Source organism: Cryptotermes secundus, unplaced genomic scaffold (genome assembly GCF_002891405.2).
Source record: "Cryptotermes secundus unplaced genomic scaffold, Csec_1.0 scaffold597, whole genome shotgun sequence".
NCBI lineage: Eukaryota > Metazoa > Arthropoda > Insecta > Blattodea > Kalotermitidae > Cryptotermes > Cryptotermes secundus.
In genome coordinates this window covers 755,379-769,354 of record NW_019743156.1, presented here as the reverse complement: position 1 = coordinate 769,354, position 13,976 = coordinate 755,379, and positions in this window count along the sequence as shown.

The window sequence follows — 13,976 nt, the reverse complement described above, 5'->3', positions numbered from 1 at the left end:
TCCGACACACTTGTTAACTAACTCCATGAAGCTAAGTCCTAACCGAGAAGCCAACAGATGCTCAGCCACAAGCATTTTATGGAACCCGGAAGTTCATTATCATGTTCACAAGAGTCTGTCACTGGTCTCTGCCCTGAACCAGATGAATCCAGTTCACATCACTCATCCTATTCTTCTAAGATCGATTTTAATATTATCCTATCATATACATCTACTTCACGTTTTCCTACCAACACCTTTATGCATTCTTCCTCTCCCCTGTACATGCTACATGCTCTGCCGATTTCATCCTCTTTGACTTGATGATTGTAATTATATTTGGCAAGGAGTACAAATTATGAAGCTCCTTACTGTGCAATTTTCTCCAGCTTCCTATTATTTCATCCCTCTTGGGTCAAAAATATTATCCTCAGCACCCTGTTCTCAAACACCCTCAGTCTACGTCATTCTCTTAGTGTCAGAGACCAAGCTTCACACCAATACAAACTACAGACAAAATTGTGATTTTGTATTTTGTTTTAATCTTGTTTTGTTAGTGCAGGTGAGAAGACAAAGTTTCTGAACTGAATGGTAGCAATCATTACACAAATTTAATCTGCTTTCAGTTTACTGTTCATGCTACTGGCCACTAAATGGTGAGGCAAATATCTTTCCAACATAAGACAGCAACCCCTTTTCAGTGGTAGAAAGCAAGCAACCAGGAGATGCAATAAAATAATAAAACAAAATGTTGAATCAGGGTAAGGTGTACAGTCTACTCATAATTGTTGTAAATCATCAGTGATATACAAGTATGTTACCAAAATAGATATAGCTGGTAAAACTTAAAATCATTATCAGAAGCTACAGGATGGGCCAAATGTCAGTGTGCACCTACACTACAAATGAGAAAACTGCTTCATTCTTAGCACTGTTTGTAAATTGGCACAGCAGATGGGTGTCTCATATGGCATCACATATAGAGTGCTGAAGAAGCATTTCCTGCAAGATGACATCAGTGCATGAATTGGAAAAAGGGATGTCAAGCTCCTGATGGTTTACAGACGTAATGACTGCCAATGGAGAGGATATGAATGACGACAAAATGGCCAGCATGCACGAGCCCCCCCACCCCACATGCATGCATACACACATTGATGGGGAACAATGAAAGATGCAGGTTACAAAGACAATTCTCGCACTTTCCTTGAACTGAAGGAAGCCATTGTAAATTTCATCAGAAACATAACACTGAATTGTGGCATCTCTTTGCAAACAAGATTATATGTATAAATGCACACTGACCTGCATGTGGGGCCATTTCCAACATTTGTTATAACTTTGGTGAGTATAAAAAATGTATTGGTATTAATGTATGGAGACTGTCTCGTAACATCTAATAATTTTAAAAAGTTTAAAGTTGTATTAAGGCATTTCTTGAACACTCATACTTTTTATAATGTTGATGAATATCTTAAATAGATAACTATTATTACTGTTGTATTCATTGTACTGTCTAGTTGTGTAATTACTAAGTATGTATTCTATGCTCTATATTATTTTATGACATGTTCTATACAAATACAATTTGTTTTGAGAGATGCTTTTCTGTATATGCATAATAAATTAAGTAATTTGTAATTAGGAATCACTGTGTTTGTGCATGTGAATTATCCTAAAAGTGTTCCTTCTCTACAACACATTTGTTGTCATATTACTAATTAGAAAGTCTCCATCATACTATAATGCATTCTTGCAGTAAACTAGTGTTGTACATGATAAACAGCAACACATTCTATTCATAATTAATACAGCAGGAGTAGAGGTATGGAAAACACACTGCTGGTGGGATAAATGAATGTGATGACTGACTACATATACAGGAAGTACAGCATGCAGATATAAGCTCAACTTTATCACTACTGTCTGATAGAAACGTCACAGCAAGCGTCCCTCATAGTAACATAATTCAGTTATAAATACTGTACACATGACTACAGGAAACTGCATCTGTCCAAGTGATAGCTAAACCTGTGGTTGCTGCTGCTGAAAGAAGTTATTATTTACTTACTCTATATTAAGCAGTATCAATTGAGTACTCCAGTTCAGTGGTTACCACTCCTGCTTCTTATCTGGAAGGCCTAATTTTAAAACCCCAGTCCAATATTGAGGTGCCATATCTCTTTTCTTAGTCTCGACAAGCAAACATTGGGATAGCATGTTAAATACATCATAACCACTTCCTTTGATGCATCTTTCAAGTCATCATTCACAATTGATGTGCCACAGCCCATTTCTGCTATATAAGCTAAGGGAAAATGTAATTAAATAAAATAAGAAACAAACAACAAACAATGTCATGCAGTTCAGAACATCATTCAGGCACCTGAAACATTGTGGAGTACCCATTAAGTTCATTCAGTCCCTCCAGCCATTGTCTGCATGAAGTAAATGACTCAAGTACTGCTGAATGATTTTCATTTTTCATATTCGAGAATTTTACCAAGAACTGTTGAACCCCAATTCCTCCATTAGACCATATGACTGTTCATATAAAGACTTACAAGCATTTATACATGCATCTCAAGAATAACTATCTAGGCATTTACTGGAACAAGAAATGTTTCAAACAAAATAATAGAGAAAATTAAATACATGTTTATTTTCAATACTTTTTCTGTCAGGCTCATGGTTTACTGAAGAAATCTGATGCCGTGAGTTCATTTATGAATATCTACATTCAACAAACACCATGATCTTCCAATCACACTCAAACTTGGACCATCTATGATTTTATTATCGGTGTGTCAGCTATTGGTGTTAGTGAAGTTGGGCAGATGGATATATATATATACAGCTGAGTCATTAGTTCCTGAGCCTAGTCCTTTTGAGTTTGAAACTGCTACAGGAAAACTGAAAAGGAATAAATTGTCAGTTATTGATCAAATTCCACCAGACATGACTCAAGCAGGTGAAACATTATATTCTGAGATCCATAAACTCATGAAATGAATTTAATCAGCAGTGGGTCATAAAATGACTCAAAGCAAATATTTTGGAATGACAGTAACAAATTAAAATTTGACTCACAAAGGAAATTGACAGTAGATTCAATTCAGGTTATTCTTGCTACCATTAAGTTCAGAACCTTTAGTCTTCTTGCCTTCTATCTAAAAACGTACAGATCAAAATATATAAATAGAATTTTCTATTCTCACTGAGGTAATTATGAAGAGTTATGCTTCCTGGGTTGACTTTTTGCAGATCTATAATTTTTCCTGCAGTTTTGTATGGGTGTGGAACATTGTCTCCCACATTAAGGGAATAGGGTTTTTGAGAACAGGGTGCTGAGAAGCATATTTGGACCTAACAAGGATGAAATAATAGAAGGCCAGAGAAAATGCCATAATGAAAGTTTCATCAATTAAGCTTCTCGCAAAATAATTTCAGAATGATCAAGTCAAGGACTGAGACGGGAAGGATATACAGCACGCATGGGAGGGAAGAGTTTTGGTGGGAAAACCTGAAAGAAAAGGACCACTAGGAATCCTCAAACACAGATGGGAAGATAATATTAAACTTGATCTTAGGGAAACAGGATAGGAGTGTGAACTGGATTCATATGGTCTAAGACAGAGATCAGCAGTGGACACTTGTGAACATGGTAATGAAAATTCAGGTTCCATAACATGTTGGGAATTTATGTGGCTGAGCAACTGTTGGCTTCTCAAAAAGGACTTAGCTCCATGGAATTAGTTACTTCAGAATATTTACATTCAGACCGAATTCAGTGAATACTGCCAGCATATAGGAGCTTATCAATAGTTAGACCAGAAAACCAGCAGGAAGGACAGAATTAGTTCCGTATTTTGATTGTAGATATGTTAATGACAGAATTCCAAATAGCTTCTCTACACAGTATAAAACAATGATAACAGCTGTTCCATACTGCCTGGAGGCTAATGAACCAGAGGATAGACCACTGACCTATTGGAGTGGAGGCAGATAAAAAACAATAAATATTCTATGTGTTATGCAAGCAAATGCATGATGACATAATGCTTACACCAAAAAAAAAAAAAAGGATACAGTAAAAATACATGCGAGAAATACAGTTGGTCTGAAATCAGATTGAGAAAAAAGGATTCGTACAATTTTTGGAGCATCAAGAGAACAACATACAACTTGTTTACTCTTTTCATCATTGTATAACTGTCTCACACTTAGTAGAAGAACATTAACTTCACAGAAACAATAAAATATAGAAATGTAAGAACTATCATCTTAGTTATTTCAAACTTGTTATTCCTATCAGTAATAACTAAGAAGCAGAGATGGTGCTTGTACATTTCCAATCTTATGTTGAAAGCTTATATTAGCAGCCTCTCAATTACTCACATACACAAACTGCCCTATGTGGGTTTTCAGAATTGCTCATTTATATGAGGGTCATCCAGAAATATATATCCATGATACCTTATAATGATCTGCAGTAGGGTGCACACCTCCTCACACTCCTGAAACTTTCTGTAACATTATTTTATTGCTTTTGCACTGGCCTACTATCACTGAATAAGGGTTACTTTCTTCTATTGGAAAGATATTTATCTTGCTGTTCAGCACCCAATAACACAACCAGTAATACCTATGTGACTTTCAGCGTTGAACCGGACACTGCCACCTAAAAGGACACATTTTCAAGTTGGGACTGACAGATAACCCAACCTGTGAAAGGTGCCTACAAGAAAACGAATCAGCCACACACATCCTGTGAGGCCATAGCTTATTTAAGATTTTGTCACTTGGGTCAGTTTTTATGGAACCAAGTGACTTTTATGATGACCCCATAAGCAGGGTCCTACACTTCATTAAAAGTGTAGGTTTAATGAAGGGCTAATCCAAAGGGAAGCACAAGAGATCAATGAAGGTCGGAGTGTGGGGGCTGGTTTTTATAGCCCACCCCTTACATACACTACATTACATTACATTACATTCAGCGTTGAATGTAGCATGAATAGTGGACTAGCCATTTGCCTTAACTACCACAGTTAACTGTATTTAGGATGACAAAATGGTAATTATTGTTTATATCACAGAGAAAAAAAAGTATTGTCAAAGTGTCCCACAAGACCCGGAACAAAGAATGACTGTGCTGGCAGGGGTCAGCAGCAATTTACCTGACCAAGTGATCTGATGTGCTAAAAGTTAAATGTTAAAAAGCACAGTTACAAATGCTGTTCATGCTTACTCTAGGAGATCTCTATAACAAATTTACATCACTACGTGAATCTGTTACTACTGTACAAACAATAGTAATAATGACACATTTCCAATAGAGTACATACCACAATGTAAGAAATCTGATTGTTAAAAGGTTCTCAGTGATCCAATTCCTCCAGCTGTGCAGAATATGCAATTAAAAACACTCAAGTTCAGAGAAACGAACATACAGTTAAACTGGCTAAAAATATCCTTTAAGTGTTCAAGAAATTGGAAAAAATCAGCTTCCAAATATTGCAAATCACACCATATTTAATGACACTCTCCCAGTAAGAAAATGTTCATAAGTACACTGCCACAAAATTTTGAACATGACAACATGGGAGACACTGTGAATGTGGACATAACTATTGACCTTCAGTGATACACACACACAATAACTCCGTGTAAACAGTAGGAGAAAGTTGGAGGTTGTTTCATCATGTAACTGATAGTAAATACCACAGCAACTTAAAAATTTAAAAGGTATAAGTGGTATAGCTAACATTCATGGCATGCAAGCTGCAACATGTCCATAACATGAATAAAATAAGGTGTTGATGAGTAATACAGAAGAGTCATTAATCATTCAAGTTTTTATTTTGGTTCAGAAAGTAGAAACAGTAAATTCTAAAATATAAGATAAATTAGTTATGCATTAGCCATGAATTGTAGTGCACTTAAAAATTTATGAGCATACAACAATAAGCATTAGTATGAAAGAAATATGACATGTTTGAGAAAACTCTTGACTCTATGTACTGCAATTCTGGAAAATGTTCACTAGAAAACACACAACCACAGACTACCACAGGTACTACAAATTGAAGATATGTTCATGCTGCAAGAACCATACTTGTTACTGTTAATTGCTCAAATTTCTTTCATAAACTTCTGAACACTGTTCCTGATGATCATACACATGTGCAAAGTCCTCCAGCAATGGATTAATTCTGACAATATTGACATAATATGCGTGCACAGCAATACTCACAAACTTCACAACAGATCAGTTACCTCTTACATCTCCTGCCAAAGGAACTGAACATGTTAGGTCACTCCAATATAGCAATGTGTATATAAATGAAATTTACTTTTATTTACATATTAGCCAAGGAGCTGGAATGGCTCAGTCTGTAAAGCAGTGGGCTAAGAGCTGGATGGCTGGGGTTCGATTCCTGGTAGGGGCAAGGGATTCTTCTTCAATCCACAGCATCCAGATCGGCCCTGGGGCCCAAACAGGCTCCTATCCAACACATACTGGGTGCAGCAGCTGCTGTGAGGCTGACCACTCACCTCCATGTAGTGCAGAGGTAAAAAATGGTGGCTCCATACTTCCATTCTCCCAGAGATATTCACAAAGTTGTGCTTAATTAACTGACCACTGGGATAACCTCACCTTCTACCTTTACCTTACTTAATAGCTAAGGTCATATAGTGCTAAGCCTATGAGCTGGATAGCTGGTGTTCAACTCCTGGCAGGGGCAGAAGATTTTTCTCTAATCCACAGCATCTGGACTAAACTAGTCGCTCATCCAGTGGGTAACGGGGGGCTCTTTCTTCAAGGGCATAGAGGCACACAGAAAGACCACACAGGATAAAACCTATACAGTGTGGAAACAAGAACTAGCCGCTGCAGCACTTCAAACACAGGGCGAATAACCCTAACAATTTAAAATTTTAAAATTTGGACAAGAATTTAAAAGTTTAAAATTAGAACTAAAGATTTTATTATGGTGCTATTACAATAAACTCAAAATTAACGTGTGTGAAGTAATCTACGGGTGGACAGCCATCAACGAAGTAGAAGTTGATAATGACAGGGAGAGTGTTTTAGATGTTAAATTTTGAACTGGGTGCAGTGTGACAGCGACGTGAGTGTTATACACCTGATGATGGCCGTCTGAGGCCGAAACATGTAGTGTAGGGAGCAAGATCAAAGACACAAAATATATTGTTTGCACTTGAGACGGAGTTTATATCATTTATCACTGCTCATTCTTAAAGATACCACCCAAAATCACCATGAGTGTTTTATAAGAGTTTTAACTTATATTGTTGTATTTCAGTATGCAGTGACAAATAATGGCACACGTGTAAGACAGAGCAGAGAAGAAAGTTAAATATTAAATGTTAATCTTTACTAGTGGTAATTATTATATACAGGTATTCAACAGTATTTTTATACACATCTGCTATTTACATCGTGGTACACTTTACACAGGGAAGTCTCTATTCAAAATGTCTGTTATAAGGAACAAGAGACCTAACACTAACTGAGGAAACCTTCAAATGGAGGAAGAAGATTACTGAGTTTGTATTTTAGAACATGATCCTTAAGCTAAGGAACATTAAATGTGGGTTTTACTGCATGTGGTGAACTCAATAAGGAATGAAAATTTGGAGTACTAGTTTCTATCCTCATTTAAACAGCCATACCCATCAAAACTGTGATTGCATNCAAAAATCCAATATATCAGCGTGTTATACACCATCGTCAGAATCCTATAGTAACTACTGTGATTGCATGTTGGCAAAATATATCACTTAGCCACCATCACTGGTAAGTTCATATAAAAATTGTACTCTTAGACAGCATATTTCTGTCTAAGCTAGTCATCAGTGCAATTCTTTATAACAAACAAAAATTAAGTTCAATTAAGAACATGTTAAGTTTTGAGCTTCTATACTGGGCAAACACAGTCCTGAAACAGAACAGGTTTCAATTCTGTTAAATGATACATCAGAAGGGTCATTTACTGCAGACATTCATATTATATCATCGTACAGAGCAGCATATACCAATCAAATAGAAAGCACACAAACATCAGACAGATCACACTAATATAGTGTCATGTGTTAGTGACTAGACACACAAGGTTTGGATTGATAATTGGAATTACTGGACTCATATAAATTATAACTACAAATGGTTATAATGCTATCACTAACCTACATACTTTATAAATCACTGCTACAAACATTAAACCTTTTGTATTCATTACATGTTGCTAGGTAATGGCTCCCAAAAATGGGTATTTCTCTGTTTCTATGCTCATCTCCTTGCTGCATGGTAGCTGCTCACATCTAACTCATGACGCCACTAGTCATCATTCTCTACTTACTGGCTCTCCTGGGTTCTCACAACAGCAACTCAGCCATGACTGTCCAAAATTTCCCTGCTGGCCCTCACTATATAGCCTCAACATGAACCACCTAGAAAACACCACTTCAAACAGCTTCATCTATTGTTGTGTGCATATCCACTGTCACCGACTTGTGTTTACTGAGCCTTTGCCCAGCAACGGTCATTTCTTCTGGCTCCACTATTCCACCTCTGAGGTGCCATGTTATAATAGGTTAAATACCATGGCTACACCCTCTTGCCTCTCAAACTGAGATATGTGTTTCCTACAGTGACAGAATCATATGATCACACAACAATGATAAGCGCAATCAGTTAAGTCTTTGGAAAAGGCACAAAGGAAAGAAATTATGATGAAATTTAAGGGAGATTCACAGCACACAGCGCTGCAAACCACTGCTCATCCTTGTAACTGTACTGGAAAAAGGTAATACAAGACACAAAAAAAAAAAACCCACAAGAGTTCAATGTCAAAGCATTAACCATTCTTACAGTTCAATTAAAGTTTTTACTTTCAGGAACAGGTTCCTCAACTTAAGCCACCTGCCAACTACAAATCCGACTAAGAAATGAGAGCTGTGGCTCAAGTGGACTGTGACTGTTGCCACAATCAATCAGAATGATATTTAAGATCACATATAGAATAGTAACTAACTACAAGGATAGACACATTCAGGAACAACTTATCAAATTTCTGATCCCACCAACAGTACTGTAATATATATGAACCGAGATAGTACTAACTGATAATGCAGATCAGTGGTAAAGACACTTCCACAAATAACTAAATTACTTTATGTATCCATTCTTGTACACTACTTTTTTGATGAAGAAAAAGCAGCTCATTGAATATTTTAAAGCACAGCAAACTTTTCCCAACTATTTTGAATTGTTTCATTTTGGTCCGTTACACTATTATACATAAAATCAATACAAAGTTCGTCAAGTGTAACAATGTTTTTTAGGTCACTTCTTTCTCACTCTTGCCTTACATGTTTCGGTTTTAGTAAAACCATCTGCAGAGGCACATGGTACTAACAAGAAAACACTGGCGTTGTTTAACTGTACACAGTATATATGCTGTGTGGGCACTGCTACAAATGTCGATGTGTAAAAGCACAACACTAGCTTGGAGTACTGAATGCACGTACAGAATGCACGTTCAACCTTCGCATTCAATCCGAAGTTGCCCTCGCGTTAAAACATCACTATTAAAATATTTAAAAAATATTTAAAAGTTTAAGACTTTTGAAGTAAAATATAAAAATGTTAGGCTGCTTCTTAATTTATCCCGATGTTGGGAGATGTCTTGAGGTTGTATTGGCTTGTAGTTGGATTATTCCTGTGCGTTGTGTGTTGTGTACACATCTCCCAACATCGGGATAAATTAAGAAGCAGCCTAACATTTTTATATTTTACTTCAAAAGTCTTAAACTTTTAAATATTTTAATAGTGATGTTTTAACGCGAGGGCAACTTCGGATGGAATGCGAAGGTTGAACGTGCATTCAGTACTCCAAGCTAGTGTTGTGCTTTTACACATCGACATTTGTAGCAGTGCCCACACAGCATATATACTGTGTACAGTTAAACAACGCCAGTGTTTTCTTGTTAGTACCATGTGCCTCTGAAGATGGTTTTACTAAAACCGAAACATGTAAGGCAAGAGTGAGAAAGAAGTGACCTAAAAAATATTGTTACACTTGACGGACTTTGTATTGATTTTATTTTCCCAACTACTTACCATTCGCCAGGAAACAAAATAATTTCTGACATTTCATACAATATATATCACATCAGACACATAGTTCTGTACAGAAGAGGACAATCAAGCGTGACAACATAAGGTACATCTCCCTTATCACTGAACAGTGTGAATACTTACCAGCAAAGAGGTCCTCAAATATGTGTAATAAAAATAGAGATGAATTTATTTTGAAATTATGATCTGATTACAATGATTAATATAACTGGAAGCAAACAATGGACAGTCTGCTGCACTTCAATTTATTCACATTATCTAATGTAAACCCAACAACAAATTTCAGTGCTTTGAATTTACTATAAAGCCTTATACTTATATGTGAACTGGCCCATATTTCATCAAGATTCTTCAGCATACCGGAAAGTACATTTATTTTTCACGATTTATCTTACATGTTATTTCTTTGTATATACAGTGAGACTTGCATGTAGTTTATCTGTATAGAACATTCTGATCCCTCCAAAGTGGGAATTTACCATATGCATGCAGGTAACTGTATTTTCTACCACTGCAGTTGGAGTGCTAAACATTTCCACTCCTCAGAAATGAGATGATACAACCTTTCACTTGGCTCACAGTGCATAGGTATGTTGTGAGATTTCTAAGATACTTCACCAATTTGAGTCCTCTCACTTTCAGTTCACTGCCACTTTTACCTAGGAGAATATACTATTGTAAGGGAACAACATTAACAGTTGCTACAATAAACTTACAACAAAAAGCAAAAGTAGCAGGGTGACAAAAGTTGTAAACAATAAAAGTAGACTTGAGGTTTTCACGGCAGTGATTATGAAGAAAGCAGTCTTCTGCTTGCACTGGTTCTCACTGTCTCTTCGCTTGCAGATTTTTTTATTTTTCCTTCTACCCTGAAGATGGAGGTGATACGTTCCTCCAAAATGTCGGTTAACACCACATCTACATGGTGTCACATCCCAGAAGACTGCTTTCTTCAATAAAAGTAGATGATTATAACTGGAAGCATTCTGTAAGGGGAATACAGTAATTATTTTGTCTGAAGCCATACAAAAGAAGCAGGTAAAGACAGTAAGCAACACACTAAAGGAGTTCCACTATAACTGTTACTTTCACATATAATTCATCATTGTTAATATGATGTCATTTTTCATGAAAACAAATATACTGCCCAAGGGGAATACAGTAATTATTTTGTCTGAAGCCATACAAAAGAAGCAGGTAAAGACAGTAAGCAACACACTAAAGGAGTTCCACTATAACTGTTACTTTCACATATAATTCATCATTGTTAATATGATGTCATTTTTCATGAAAACAAATATACTGCCCAGTGGTAGAAGGTTCAGCCATTCTGTTACTGTTCCCTATCATGTATGAATGTAACGCATTATGTGTTATAGGCCAATATAGACAGATGACACATTCTTCCTCATAATTATCAACTCTGGAAGAGAGGTGGAAGGAAATAACCATACAAAACAAAATGTTTAATTTCATGCAGTTTCCATGATATAGACAGTTTTTTAGGCAAAATAACATCGATCCTTCTACAAAGATACCAAGATGGTGAAACACAGGTGGGATGGCAAACAGTCAAAGAATATTACAATCATTCCAATTTAAATTAATTGCATTGTGCTCACTTTCAATGAAGTATCTTATCTTTTACTTAAAACACAATTCCCTTATAGGAACTGATATTAGCTGCACCACAAATTTTTAAAAATTCATGTGAACAAATACTGCAGTATGCTTTCTTTGTAGTTCAATAATTATGTGCAGGTCCATGGGTTGAATTCCATTTAAGACAGTTTTCAAACAGTCAACAAGTAGCAAATAGTAGTAGTTAATTGACATGAATATGATCTGTTCCATTATGCAGCTAGGTATCAATCTAGCACCTTTCCCACACACATAAAATACAAGATTCTTAGGGAGGTATGAATCCTTAACCTCTACCTAACCCACCACTTAAAAAAAATATGATCACATTACATTTTCTTGAATATTCCACATTTTTTACTTAAACAAAAATTGGGGCTGGCAGCTTATTTGTAATGAGGTTCACAACACTACTTATTACAATTGTCATCTTAATTCTCACAGTTTCCTCTGCCAAACATGACTATCAAAGGCATACATTTAAAGACCTTCAGTTGGTGAGAAACTAAAAATAATTCATGAGGAGGAAGAAGATAGAATCAGACCGCTGGTATAAAACATTACATTAGTCAAAGAATAATAATAATAATAATATACATACTGGCTGCTGCAAAGCAACGGTGGGCAAAATGTCTGTGAAGAGAGACACAGATGAGATGTGAATGTCTGACATTTTCATGTTACAGGTTTTCAGATCCTGGAAAGTAGTAGTAGTATGTAGTGGTCATAAATAAACACTGCATTTGAATTTCAACTGCGTTATTACGTACATCCATACTCAACATGTATACTTTAATAAACATTTTAATTTTTTACTGCTTAAGAAATTGGATATGTAGCTCATCAGTGGTATGATATATTCAACAAAATACATCTTATAATAATTTAAACTTAGTGGAAAAGTGCTGTCCAAGCAGGATTCAAACCTGTGAAAACCAATACACCTACAAGAGTGTTTTACTCATGTTGTGTGTTATACTTTACGTGAATGCATGTGCTTATGTAGTAAACTGCAGGACATCTGACAGATCTGACATCAGCAGGGAGGTGCTCTGGAAATAACACCTGACCAATAGATGGCTGCATGTGCATGGTGGACACCAAAGACACAATCGGTTACATGTGTTCAAAGGATGTTCACAATGATTTATGGTGAAATCTGCCCTTCTCACAAAAACATTCTCTGTGATGGATGGAACAGCTCTAAGCAAGTGGCAGCATATAGTGGAACTAGCCCCTGCTCATCCCCAATTAATTTAAGTATGTTAGATATAATAATCTCCAGCCTTGTCATTAATTGATGTGATAATTATGTCATACTGTGCATAGCCCATGGGTGATTTAAGTCCATATGGCTATTCCTTGGGTAAGACAGCTGGGTGAAGGTTTCGTCGCTACAAAAATCCAGAACCCCACCATGCTGGGGTCAAAGTTAATTAAAATTATCACGTGATTTCTTGGAATCAAAACATAAGGGTTATGTGCCATCTGAAAGGTTATAAGAAGAGTGTTTGAGAGGCGTTGATATAGAGTGGACACAAGACGGTCTTCTGTAGAGCTAGACCATAAATAACAAAGCATTGGGATGAATATCATAATTCCAATACTATGTAATCAATAATCATTATATTGCAGTCTGAGTGTCAGTAATCATAAAAAAGGGACATTGTGTACAGGGAATTGGATGGGTGGAAGACAAATGGAAAGAACCTGGACTGCCATCGATGTTGCCATGTTAAGTTTAAGCAATAAGGCAGAATTTCGTTTGGAGCCCAAGAATATCAGCACAAAGAGAAATTTGAAAGCTACACATCCCATATCTTCAGTGCAGACCCTACATGGTCTCAAACATCTCTGAATTTAATCCTATGCACTTCCAGTCTGCAGGTAAGTAAACGGCAAGGTGTGCCGCATAAAGGTCATTTCCACACAAGACTTGCAGGATCGCACAATCTATGCCGTGGAAGGAACCCCAACACAGATGTATAACAATTTCCAACCTACAGAATACACAAGAAACACAGCATAAACAACAAGGGAGGCCAAGTTTACGTTTTTATTAAGATAAAAAACTTTAAAGTTTGTCTCTCATATGGTGAGAATATACTCTTCCAGTCTCCACTGACTTCCACAATACATTTTTTAAAATGTGGTCATTGTGTATGAACTGTGTTCACAGCTGTGAGCTAAA